General features: G+C 49.6%; 1 protein-coding gene across 6 annotated transcripts in view; it reads left to right on the forward strand.

Annotated features, from left to right (window-relative positions):
- The first annotated feature begins 486 nt into the window (after nucleotides 1-486).
- Nucleotides 487-13,496, forward strand: part of ZNF609 (zinc finger protein 609) — a 125,437-nt gene continuing 112,427 nt past the window's right edge. For 3 of the 6 annotated variants that reach the window (XM_038419751.2, XM_038419763.2, XM_038419760.2), the window contains exon 1: nucleotides 730-896. The gene's annotated coding sequence lies outside the window, so the exon portion shown is untranslated. Of the gene's footprint in view, nucleotides 511-729; nucleotides 957-1,692; nucleotides 1,695-13,496 lie in introns of those variants that run through there. The other 3 variants (XM_043494248.1, XM_038419752.2, XM_038419761.2) reach the window with 3 other exon arrangements.

Below are 13,496 nucleotides of genomic sequence, written 5' to 3' on the forward strand. Positions count from 1 at the left end.
GGCAAGGCAGAGCTGCCAGAGCATAGTTTTCTGAAGGGTGGGTGCATAGCTCCCATCCTGGATTTCAGTGTCCGACTGACACTCCAGCCTGGCTGCTGTGGCAGCTCTACAGGCTGCTCAGATTTGGGTGGGCCTGGATGCTCAGTGCATGGGCCAGCCCACAGGCGGCTACGCCCCGGTCTGGATTTCCCTTTCCAGCTCAGCAGCGGTGTCCCCCATGTCTGTGTGGACTCTCTGGTGCCCTTCCTGCTGAGTTGTTTCAGAGCAGCAGCCGTGTTAGTCTGTATTCGCAAAAAGAAAAGGAGGACTTGGGGCACCTTAGAGACGAACACATTTATTAGAGCATAAGCTTTCGTGAGCTACAGCTCACTTCATCGGATGCAACTTCCTGCTGAGGTTCCTGCTTGTCAGCGGGTTCGTCCCTCCGCCGGTCTCCGAGGATTTGGCTCCATGTGCTCTGGGTTTCCCTGTCCTGTGGGATCCCGAGCTCTGGGGCGGCTCCCAGTCTGGGTCAGTGTTCTGGGTTTGCCCCTCTGGGGCGCCTCGTCCTACCCTGCCTCCGTGCTCCCCGCCTGCGCCCTAGGGCTGGAGCCCGCGCCTCGGGCGGTCTGTCCGCGCGGGCAGCCCGCGCGCCGGGTTTTCTCTCCGCCCGGCTCAGTGAGTCACGGCGGCTCCGGATCCGGGCTCCGCGCTCCGGGTCCCCCGCCCCGTGCGCGCTGAGCCGAGCCCGGAGCGCGGCGGCCGCTGAGAGACCCCGGCCGGAGGCGCGGAGCGGCCTGCACTGAGCGCGGCGCGGCGGGATGGCGGCGGCCCCGGGCCCGTAGCCGGCGGCGCTGGGAGCCCGGCGGCTCCATGGAGGAGACTTAGGGGAGCGCCCGGGACGGGACCGGAGCCGGGTGAGTCCGGGATCGGCCGCGGGGCCTGGCGGGGCGCCCGGAGCGTGACCCCCTCCCCCCGTGAGTCGGCGCGGGGGGGGGCGCCCGGAGCGTGACCCCCTCCCCCCGTGAGTCGGCGCGGGGGGGGGGGCGCCCGGAGCGTGACCCCCTCCCCCCGTGAGTCGGCGCGGGGGGGGGGCGCCCGGAGCGTGACCCCCCCTCCCCCCGTGAGTCGGCGCGGGGGGGGGGCGCCCGGAGCGTGACCCCCTCCCCCCGTGAGTCGGCGCGGGGGGGGGGCGCCCGGAGCGTGACCCCCTCCCCCCGTGAGTCGGCGCGGGGGGGGCGCCCGGAGCGTGACCCCCCTCCCCCCGTGAGTCGGCGCGGGGGGGGCGCCCGGAGCGTGACCCCCCGCCCCCCGGGGGGCGGCGGGGGGGGGGGGCGCCCGGAGCGTGACCCCCCTCCCCCCGTGAGTCGGCGCGGGGGGGGGGCGCCCGGAGCGTGACCCCCCTCCCCCCGTGAGTCGGCGCGGGGGGGGGGCGCCCGGAGCGTGACCCCCCTCCCCCCGTGAGTCGGCGCGGGGGGGGGCGCCCGGAGCGTGACCCCCTCCCCCCGTGAGTCGGCGCGGGGGGGGGGCGCCCGGAGCGTGACCCCCTCCCCCCGTGAGTCGGCGCGGGGGGGGGGCGCCCGGAGCGTGACCCCCCTCCCCCCGTGAGTCGGCGCGGGGGGGGGCGCCCGGAGCGTGACCCCCCTCCCCCCGTGAGTCGGCGCGGGGTGGTGGGTCCTTCTCCCCCCCCCCCGGAGTATGCCCCCTTGGGAGCGGTGGGGGGCAGAGGGGCTTAGGACCCCTTCTCCCCTTGTGTCTGTTGTTGCTTGCAGGGCTCAGCGTGCTGGTGGCTGGGCTGGGGGCAGCGGGGCCTGCGGGATCACAGGGGTGCGCTGTGCTGCGGATGTAATGGGGTGATAGGGTCTGAGGGGTCACAGAGGCGCAGGGTTAGTGCTAAGGTGGGGAAAGGTGTGGGGGCAGGACCAGGGCAGACAGGGAGGAGGCACAAGGACAGATCTGTAGCTAGAGGCTGGGTGCTATGTCCTGGCTGGATATGGGGCATGGGGTGTTCAGCACCAAGTGTTAGGCATGTGGTCACTTGGGCTGGAGGGGGGCTGGAGCAGGTGGCTTAGGGGAACTGGGAAGGGAGGGGGGCGAAGGGCAGACACAAGTGGCAGGTTGTTTGGGAGAGTGATCTCAAATCACAACACTCAGGCCCCAGCGGGGTTAGTGTTCCCTTCCTCACCCATGTTCTTCACCCCTCTCCTTACGCTGACAGGAATTAAGAACTTGGGGAAACAAGTGAAGTGTCCCTTGGGGAGGTTTGTGGTGTCCTATGCCAGGCTGTCTCTGGCAGGCTCCTTCCTAGCCTCCGCGGCTTTCTCCATTTCCTTTATTTGCAATTTGGGTTCGATCACTGTGTTTTCTGATGACTGATTTCCTTCTTTTCCCCCTGGGCTTGTGCCTGATGAGGAGGAAGAACATCTGACCCGTTTGTGTGTTGTAGGGGTGTGTGAGAAAGAGACAGGCAGCAGCCCACAGCAGTTTCAGGTCCCCAGTGTTGGGCTTGTAGAGGGTAAAAGGACAGAGCCCTCCTGGGGGATTTTCTCAGCACAGATCACAGAGAATTAAATCCTCCAAGAGACTCTTCACTGAAATGCAAACAGTCAATGTGGGAAGAAATCTTTCCATAAATCTCCCCACTGTATTTTCCACTGAATGCATCTGATGAAGTGAGCTGTAGCTCACAAAAACTTATGCTCAAACAAATTTATTAGTCTCTAAGGTGCCACAAGTACTCCTTTTCTTTTTGCGGATACAGACTAACACGGTTGCTACTCTGAAACCTCTCCGAACACTGTTTTTCATCGGCGCCAGAGGCAGTGGCATCTATGGGTCACAATCTTAGGCAAGGCACTTTAGATCACCTTAACTACCCTTAATTAAAGGCATATTTATCGCGGTCCTTGATCCTCTGCTGTCACTGCTAGGCTGTTCAGAGAAGTGCTAGTAACTATCCTTGGAGCCCTGGTGCTGTTGTTCTGAAGCCCACTCCAAGAACGTGCTGGGCCACAGGATCGCTTGTCCTGCATGGCCTCCATCTGGAAGTGGGCAGGGGAACGCTGTGAGTGGTAGGTGCCTAGAATTGGACTGAGAGGGTGAATCTGTTTGACTTCAGTTGTCTTCTCTCTTTTTCTGGAATGGGGCAGGGCCCCGAAAGGAGCAGGGTTCCTGGCTGGAGGAAGAGTTGGGATTGGAATGTAGCCCATGCAGGGTTTATTTCAGCTGCTCTGGGGCCGGCTCCCAAGTGGGGGTTATTTTCATTCCTTGATTGCAGGAGAAATGGCACATGTCTCTGGGTGACACCAGGTTGGGCTGTGGTGAGGAACAAACTGGCTGTGCTGGGTGCCCACAGTAATTGGTCTGATTTTATCTGAGTGAAGCAGAGGGGTGAGAACTGCTGCTTCTGAGATAAAGCCAGGCTCTCTCGCCTGCCCATTGTATACACATCGAAGGTCACGGGTTCAAGTCTTGTCTTTGAGACTTGGCTCTGCTCAGTCTGGGGAGTCTCCCAGCAGGCCATTTTGTCCCTGTACCAGGCAGGCCATTGCCACGGGTTGAGAGATTGTACACAATTTTTTTGCAAGGGACAATGAACATCTCATGGGCATGCTCCCCCCCCCCCCCCAAGAGTAAGGATGCCAGTGTCTGTGCTGAATCATCTGCTCTGCACAGCTGGCCATAGTGTGGCCAGCCCTGCAATGGGAACAGAGCACTGTGGGGAATAGGAGATTCCCTTCCATAATCTTGCCTGTCTGGATGAATTTATGTAAACCTGTTTCCATGCTCTGTATACTGACTCTGGCACAGGGTTTTGCTGAATGGTTCAAGCTCTTTGTTGGCTCACAGTACTTGGAAAATCCAATCCGCTTATTTATTGATTAGCTTTCTTGTAGTGTGATTTAAAAGCAAAATGTTACCTGCTTCGGAATGAGAGCATTTTTGTAAAAGTAATGCTTCACCATTTTCTCCTCTCTTCCATACTCAGACATTCATTTGCCTCCCAAAATCTCTGTGGTTGGGTATAAGATGTGGGAAGTGACCCATGTACACCCTTGAAATACTACCACCTCTGGGGTGGAAAACGACAGCTGTTTAGGATTGCACAACATTGCTTTCCAACAGTTTAGGACAAGAATGCTGCATCAGTTAAAACCACCAGAGGAAATCAGCAGGCAGGCTGTAATGACTTGAACTGGAGTTTAGCCAGGACACATCGGGAATATCCCAAGCTGGATACTTTCTGTTGTTTGTTTGCATCTTGGATACACATCTTTATGTGACTGTTATTTGATCTGCTCCTTATTTAGTCTTACATGCTATATATGTGAGCACGCATAAACATGTCTATCTTACACATGTGCGCCTTCGTATTGCTCTTCCATTCATTTAGGAAATAAACACTGCTCTTTGCAGGCGGTGTCACGAGATGGGGCCTGTGCTGCAGTGTGGATTAATGTCCCAGACAAGGGCGGCAGCAGATGTGAATATAGCAAAAGGACCACTCCTCTAGTGGGATCACAGGGTAGCAGGTCCCCTCAGGCTTCCCAGCCTGAATATTGGATGTGTGTGATGTACTCATTTTCCTATACTTCCTGGCTCCGGGGAGAAACCCACTCTGTCTTTGATGTATTTATTGCTCTTCAATCATTAATCTACCTAAAAATTTGTTTTTTATGAAAGACTAGGCAGAAATACCTAGTAGTGAAGTAGAAACAGCCAGTAATCTAGCCTAAGAAATCCCACTGTGTGAGAGCCCCCAAAGAGGAAACAAAGTGAATGCAATAAATGAACTTTGAGAGGTAAGGGCCAGTGTTCATTAAGAATCTGATTTATTCTCTCTATGCGCATCTCTCTTCAGGGTGAGGGGTGATAGCAACATATTGGAGTATGCTGTCCAACCAGGACACTGGAAATTTTAATGTTACTCTGTTGAGATAGGTCAAATTTAATTTGGCCAGTTTGCCCAAGAATATGCTTTCAGTGTCCAAGGTACTTTTGACCAAATTCTCTATATGCTGCAGTGCTCTTTTCCCTTTTAATACCCCCTCCCTCCTGAAAACCTACCACTAAGCAAGTACTTACTTATGGGCAACCCTGCAATAACTGAGCTCTGTTGTTGGGCTGGTGCGGAGCCATACGTTGTGTTACTCATTGGTGAGTGATACAGGTGTGATGGCTAAGAATGGGATTCTGTCCCTACATGTAGAGTGGAAACAGGTCTCCTGGGGTGATATGAGGGCTGCAGTTGTGTGTTTTGGGTTCAGTTGGTGTGTGTAACTGTGATACACCCGGTGTTCATTGGCTTTGGGTTGCCCACTGTGCTTCTGAGCAAATGTTAACCAGGGAACCAGACAGAGCAAAGCCAATTTTTGTCTCTTTTGACCTTGCACTTTGGCAGACTTGAGCCAGGATTTCTGTAAATTCTTCAGGGCAGGGACTATGTCTCATTGTGTGTTTGCACAGTACCTAGCACAATGGGTCTCTGATGCTGATTGGCGACTCTGGGCACTAGTGTAATAGGAATATTAAATACACTGTATTAAGTCTCTTTGTCCCTCTGCTACTGAGTGTTATGTAAATAAGATGTTATTTATGGTTCCAGGTGCACTGTTTCTGGGATGCAACACATGGAGTGTGTGCACAGTTGCTTCCTTTAAGGCTTTTATGCCCCTGTCCTCATTGTGGTTGGATTATCTGGCATTAGAAACAGCCCTGCCCAGAGAAAATTGTGGGCACATGTTTACACTGTGCAGATCACATGCCTGTTCAGTGACAAAAGGAGGTGAGGCAAGCTGGTGAGGGTTTTGCTGGGAGCAGTTGCTTGTACACACAGAGCACCCGCTTTGGCTGACCTGCAGAGCGGTGGTGCCGGAGGCCTGGGGCAGAGCAAGGTGAATGCTTGGCTGCAGTGGAGGGTATTTGGCTGAAATCCTTACACAGAAAATCTTTGTGTGGCTGTTGTCCCTAGTTTGGCTGATCAGTGTTTCCTTTATAAATTTGTAGATTACATGGGAACTCCCAGGTCAAGGGGAGATTTCAGGCATCTCTTCGGGGATTCACTGGAAGTTACGGACTGATGTTTTCCTAACCTTTGATCCATTCCTCCACTCCTATGTTTAGTGCCCCTAAGAGCTTGTTATTACAAATGCAACCAAGTTTCCCTCTGCTGCTCTCTTCTTATTCCCACAGATACATGTAGGATCAGGAGCCCTGACTCCCACTCTTTTTCCTTTACCACCAGGCCACTGTTGTAATGTATGGCCTTCCTGTTTTACTGATATGTTTATGCACATTTAATGTAGATATCTAAGTATCATGCTGCTTGCATGTCTAGAAAGGAGTACACATTGCAAAAACCTAAAACAGCGTTAAGGTTTCGGATCTGAACACAAAGGAGCCAGAAAGTTCAGTTGCCAAAAGCAAAGTTAACTTAGCTGCATGCATGTACTGTATATTATGTTCTGCACCCAAGTCTAAGCAATACTTGAAAATAGTATTTGTGGATGAGTCAAGGTTCCTGCCTGTGTTTTAAATTGCTAAGTTGTTTTGTGTTTTAAATTGCTAAGTTTTTTGCATTTTATTTCCTTTTTTTATTTTGGGAAAAAAAACACAAAGGACTCTTCGTGCCTTCCCTGCCCACAGCACAGCAGAGACGTGGAATGATTTTGCAACATCAGATTTTAAATACAGCCAGTGGTGTACATTACTTCTATCTGGGACAATACACCTGTGCTGTTACGTGGCTGGAAACTTTAATACATTTTATACAGTGCTTTTGTCACCTCTAACTTTGTAATTTAGTTATTTGGTCTTTGTGTGCATACAGTGATGTGGTTCTTATTGAAAACTGACCACCTGTGTAGCGTGAGTGTGTGTAATGTGTTTATCTTTTATGTTTTTAAAAATGAGATATTTTCCTCTTGGGTAATTTAAGAGTATGGAAGGATTTTATGCAAAACTATCTCAGAATCTTATTTCTCTGATGAGACTAAAAGAATAGGCCGTTTTAGTCTTACAAGAACAGTCCTTTGCAAACTTTCAAATGAATGAAAATGGGCCATTACATAGTGCTACTGTGAATACTGCTGTAGAGTAGCATTTTGCTAATCTGCACAAGAATTGTTGGTTTCTCCCCAAAGATTTAGTAACAAACGCTGTAGTGAAATTTCTTCTTAGCAAGATTTCATTATTTTTGCAAAACCTAACATAGAACCTTTCCTAGTATTTGCAGTATCACCACGAGTAATTAAAGTGGAACTACAGCTAACTAAATAAATGAGCAAAGACTATTTCGATGCATTATCCTTGCTTTTTATTGTATTCCTTTACGTACTTGCTAATTCACAAAATTGTGCAACTTTTAATGGGTCGTTAGTGTGAATTAGCCAGGTTCTGATGTATATCATGAAAAGTCAAATGTGCTTTATTAATCTATAAAATACACCTATTTATTATCCCTCCCTAAAAAAATCGCTGAAGGGGTTTTGTCGTCTAGTATTCCCTGGACTTCCTGTCCGTAGACCTTGCCTTGCAGTCTGATTGGCCTCTCCCAAACTGCTCCTGGGCTGACGCTTGACAACAAGAGAGATCATGAGTGCAAGTAATATACATTCTACTCCTGCAGGTAAAGCCCTTGCTAGCTTTAGCCAAGGTGCACTAATTGGTTATTGAATGAGGGGAATTAAGGGCATTAATAGATGAAGTGGCAGCCCCTTCATTTTTGGAATCGGAGACGTTTTCCTCTTCTACTAAAGCATTTGAGGCTGCCAGTGCCATACATTTGTGGTCTCCCTAAGGAGGCCTAGAATTCTGCCTATCTGCTAGATTGAAAGGCCTGGGAGCAAGACAGGCAGACAGGCAATCCTGTGACCTATGGTGAGGGGTAGGCCACCAGGGCCGTGGAGAGGTCACTCCCAGGGCAGTCTGGTGCTCTTTGTGCTGCACTGTACCTGGCCTGTGCTACTTGTCTCCCTGATGTTGGGAGTCAAAGCAGATTTGTGGCTGGAAGCCATTACTTTGCCGGTCACATGACTCATTTTGATCAGTCCAGTTATTTTCCCTGAATTTGGTGATGAGTTTTTGAAGTTAGAAATAAACTTCCCCTGTCATGTTTCCCTTCCCGCCAGTCAGTGTGGTGGTGCAAGTGCCAGTGCTGACCCCAAGCTGCTTTCTCCCTGAATGTGGTGCTCGCTGAGGCATGCTTTCTTTATCCTGGGCCCTCCCTTCCCCCACCCCCTTTGGAGTCATCTGCTTGGGGAACAACTCCAGTAGCCACTTGGAAACACTCTAATTACTGCAGCTATTATAATCACTCCCCAGATCCATTTCCCCCACCCCTTCTGTCTTCCTTCCCCCTCCTCTCCCTCAGGCAGCAGGAGCTGAACTGGAATCTCAGAGCACAGCCAGCTTGAAGCAAGCCCTAGATCTTGCTAAGGCGACTGGAGTTGACAAGGCTGTTTTTTCATGGTAATCTTGCTATTTGCTTGAAGAATCCCATAAATTAAAGGTGGAAAAATTCAGTTACACCCAGTTCGTCCCCTCCCTGCTCCAATACCAGCCAGGGCAAAGTTGAACTGTAAAGTATGTGAATCCTTAAATTATGGTATTTGTTTGTCCAGATGTCTTGATTCATAGATAGATTCATAGATTGATGTCATTAGATGAGCAGGGAAAAACTGAGAGCTCTTTCTCCCAGAACATTGCCAGCTTCAGCACTGTCACTGGTGCCCACTGACTTCATGTGGTCTTTTATTATCTCTCTGGAGCTTGGTTTCCCCAATCTACTTGCTTGGGATTCTGGGGATCCCCTCTGATCCCATTTATCACACTTCCCTTTCTCATTGGTTGTGACTCTTTCAAACAGTGCAACTAGATTGATTTTAAATCAATGCAGTTACACCAGTTCAGTTTCTCTAACAGACATTTTGTCTGTGTGAGAGAGAATGAAAAGCGAGCCTTGTCCCATATGTGCCTATCAAAAACTTCACTGATACACAACTGCCCGGTGCCAGTTGAGTGAGTTTGCCCAAATTTGGGGCTTGTTTTTTAGGTGTCGTTCAGGCTGAGTCCATAATGCAGCTCTTAACAGTGGCGTTGTAACCATGTAGAGGGCATTTGAGCTAAAAATATGTTACAGACAGCTTAGCGAGCAAGTTTTCATGACACCATAGTACAATGCCTGAACCCTGTTTACATTAGTGCATCTGCACTATTGCTGGCAGTTACTGTAATATGGGTACTAATTTTTCTAGTATAGAGTCAGTCACCGTAACAGGTTACAAGTTAACATTGTCTAGTTTTCCACCAAATGCATCCGATGAAGTGAGCTGTAGCTCACATAAATTTGTTAGTCTCTAAGGTGCCACAAGTACTCCTTTTCTTATTGTCTAGTTTGTGTTCACATACAGCAGTGATGGCACAAAATCTGCTGTGTGTGTGTCTGCACCTACGACACTATCTAACTCTGCTTGTATCAGTGTGTGTTCGGAAAACCTGGGCAGCCATCCATCCCATTGTGGTTGGGCAGAGGATAGAGTGCCTGGAGGGCACGCACACAAATTACCCCGGGGGCTATCCCAGTGGTTCTCAACCAGGAGTCTGGGGCTCCCTTGCTGTGAGCAGCTTTCAAGGAGTCCGTCAAAATAAACCAGAGAGCAGGGCTGGCGTTAAGAACATAAGAACTGCCATACTGGGTCAGACCAAAGGTCCATCCAGCCCAGTATCCTGTCTACCGATAGTGGCCAATGCCAGGTTCCCCAGAGGGAGCGAACCTAACAGGTAATGATCAAGTGATCTCTGTCCTGCCATCCATCTCCACCCTCTGACAAACAGAGGCTAGGGACACCATTTCTTACTCGTCCTGGCTAATAGCCATTAATGGACTTAACCTCCATGAATTTATCCAGTTCTCTTTTAAACCCTGTTATAGTCCTGGCCTTCACAACCTCCTCAGGCAAGGAGTTCCACAGGTTGACTGTGCACTGAGTGAAGAAGAACTTCCTTTTATTTGTTTTAAACCTGCTGCCCATTAATTTCATTTGGTGGCCCCTAGCTCTTTTCCTTATTCACTTTCTCCAAACCACTCATGATTTTAGATACCTCTATCATATCCCCCCTTAGTCTCCTCTTTTCCAAGCTGAAAAGTCATAGCCTCTCTAATCTCGCTGGGGCCCAGGGTAGAAAGCTGAAGCCTGAGCCCTGCCTTGCAAGGAGAAAGCCAAAGCCTGAGCAACTTAGCTTCGCGGAGCCCCCGGTAGCATGGGTCCCGGGCAGTTGCCCTGTTTGCTACCCCCTAGCACTGAGCCTGGCTTTTAATCTATTGGATGTGCAGAAAACCAGTTGTTGTGGCACAGGTGAGCCATGGAATTTTTATAGCATGTTAGGGTTGGGGGAGCTCAGAAAGAAAAAGGTTGAGAACCTCTGGGCTGCCCCATTGTGCTTGTGTGGGGATAGAGTGCTCAGAAGGCGGGCACACAGGGCAGCATGTGGGCAATGCACTTGGGGGCATTTTCCTGGTTCTTATAGTTAGAAAGGAGGACCAGCCAAATGAGGTACAGAGGACAGGCATGGCAAGAGGACACTGGTCTACATGGAAAAACAGAGTTACAGCTAAATGTCCATATAGAAGCCTAGGCCTCTGGCTAGGGTTGCCATGATGACTCACAAGGTGTTAGCCATCAGGTGGTGCAGACACACTATTTAGAGTACAGCCATGGTAAAAGTTCATAGCATGGGTTGAGTGTTGGATTTAAGAACCAAGCCCTGTGGGAAGGAAACTGGCTCAGTAGTCCTGCACTCTGAAAACCTCTTCACCCATGGTCATTGGGCTTCTCTGTGGGGGTTTCTTTGTTTGAGCTAAGGCCTAGAGGCATTGCAGGAGGTTGGGCGAGGGAGGGGGCAGAGGAAGTTTGTGTTTTAGCTTAATTGCAGCTTTGACTCTTTGAACCTCAGGGCTGCTCTTAAAGTGCTTTACCATGATAAACTGGCAGGGACTTTAAAAGTCTGGCAAAATCCACTGTAGGACATTGAGGCCAGTGTAAAATTTCTCCCATATGAGGAGACAGTGCCCTGCCAGAGGCCATGTTGTCTAGAAGTATGGTCACCTGCAGTCTATGATCATCTGCTCCTGACTGGCTTCAGTAATCCTTACAGCTCCCTCTGAGGGCTTGGCTACACTTACATTTTATAGCACTCTAACTTGCTAGCTCAAGGGTGTGGAAAAATCACCCCCCTGGGCGCAGCAAGTCAGAACGCTTTAAAGTGCGAGTGTAAACAGGCTCCGAGTGCTGGGAGCTAATCCCCTCATGGAGGGTTACCAGGAGCACTGGGAGAGCTCTCTCCCAGCACTCGTGCGTGACTACACTCGCACCTCAAAGCACTGCTGCAACAACACTTTGAAGGTTCCAGTGTAGCCATGCCCTGAGGTTGAGAGCTATCACTCATCTCTGTTTGACAGGCAGGAAAACCGAGGCCAGAGAAGGGAAGTGACTTTTCCAGGGTGACAGACTAGTGACTGTCAGAATGGGGTTAGATCACAGCTCTCCTGTATACTAGGTCTGCTGGATCCACCTCTAGCTCACACTGCTGGTTAGCCTGTGTGGCTCTCCCACTGTAAAAGGGAGCCATTAATACAGTACCTGCTGACTTTGGTTGCAGGCATACCCTTGGCCCTCTTGTTTAATGCTAAGCTGACACTAGGTGTCTGTTGGCTTGGGGAATCTATACACTGGAAACACAGGTCAAATTGCAACAGGAAAGGACCAGTTGTCTTGCCATGGGTACTAGTGAGCCAGCGTTAGTGGAGAGGGTCAGTGTTGCAGCAGCATCCAGCGTGAGGTTCCCCCAAATCCCACCCTGCATTGCACAAGGTGAGGGGTTGACCATCTCTTCTGTCTCCCCTGACACTAGGGCCAGTGAGCTGCATGCAGTTCGGGGTTGCTTTAGAGGCACTCTGGGTTGGGTTAGGCATGACCCCAGCAGTCGAGAGACTTCTGTTCTGGTTTTGACGCTGGCTTGCAATGTGACAGAGTGCATGTCACTTAACCTCTGTGCCTGCCTGTCTTCCTAGCTGTAAACTCATGATGGTATTTACCAGTGCATGGCGGTCTGCGGGCAGTAAGCAGTTAGAGTTTGAACAGCATTTTGGAAATGGACAGTGCTAGAGAGATGCCCTTAGCCATATCTGCAGCTTGGAGGAGCAATGAGCAAAAGTGCTGCCTCCTTGCTTTGCTGCCTTCACTAGAACTACAAGGGGAGTAGGGAATTTTGGGAAGAGGTGAGAGGGGGCAGTGAATGGAAGGAGCACTTCTTTCAGCTAAAACCTGCTTTAGAAAAAAAATGAGACGTTCCCGAGAGTAGAGATGGAGTTTTGAGGCTCTCCTGGAGGGTGTAGCATAGTGGCCTCCTGAATGCAGGATTTGAAATATTCTCCTTCCACTTCTTTGGAGCCATAGGGTCAAATCTAGCCAGGTTGGCTCAACCCTTTGTTCTCCGATAGGTAATCCGTGTTGCATATAAACAACGAGGAGTCCGGTGGCACCTTAAAGACTAACACTTTTCAGACATGATATTTTAAATAGATGGAGCTTATGATGCTTTTATTAAGAGCAGATGTTTGCCCCAGTGATGTTGTTCTTTATACTGTTTGGCTCTCATCCTCCAGGCTACTGAGGTGGTGCTGTATAGATATAAAGTATATAATATAATTAATACAATATTTGATGCCTGCTTAATTGGAACATCTGCTGTAAAATTGATTAAATCTAAATATCATGTATGAGGATGATTCTTGCTCAGTTGTGTCAATATTAGCATAAATTCTGCTGGAGAATGAAATTAGTTAGTGCCAAGTAGTTAAAAGAAATTTAGCTAGGTGTTAAATACATGTGAGATTCAAAACTCTGGTCTTCTGCCACACAGATTGCCAGATAAGGCTTGAGAGGTGTATTTTGTTCCGTACACAGTAGGCTTTGGTCAAAAATTCCAGGGCTTAGGTGAAATCAAAGCCAATAATTGCAAATCTAAAGAGCTATAAGTCCCAGTAGCAACTTTTTTTTTGTTTGTTTAAAAAAAAGGAAATTTTTTGCCATGAACTGCGGTTAAAGGCAACATGGAGTGACCTGCTGAGGGTTAAAAGAAAAGTTTTTGTGCTAGTTTTTGTGACTTCATAATATATAAAGAAGGCCTGAAGGGGTAGGGTATATGTGTGGGTTTTTAACTCCTGCTTTAGTTCTTACCTCAGAAATATCAGCAATGTCAATTCTGGTCTTCCTTTGTTTTGCTGGAGGATTTCTTGGGGGTTATGTATTGGGAGTTCTTGGACCTCAATTGAAGGGATGGGGGGGGGTTGGGATGTGTGTTGCAATCTTTAAGCAAGAAAGTCTCTCTCCCCAATGTCTATTTGACATTGGCGTTAAATAAAGTAATAAAAACAAGCATAGAGTTTTTAAATAATCTGACAGGTTTCGGAGTAGCAGCCGTGTTAATCTGTATTCGCAAAAAGAAAAGGAGTACTT

The sequence above is a fragment of the Dermochelys coriacea genome, chromosome 10, assembly GCF_009764565.3.
Source record: "Dermochelys coriacea isolate rDerCor1 chromosome 10, rDerCor1.pri.v4, whole genome shotgun sequence".
NCBI lineage: Eukaryota > Metazoa > Chordata > Testudines > Dermochelyidae > Dermochelys > Dermochelys coriacea.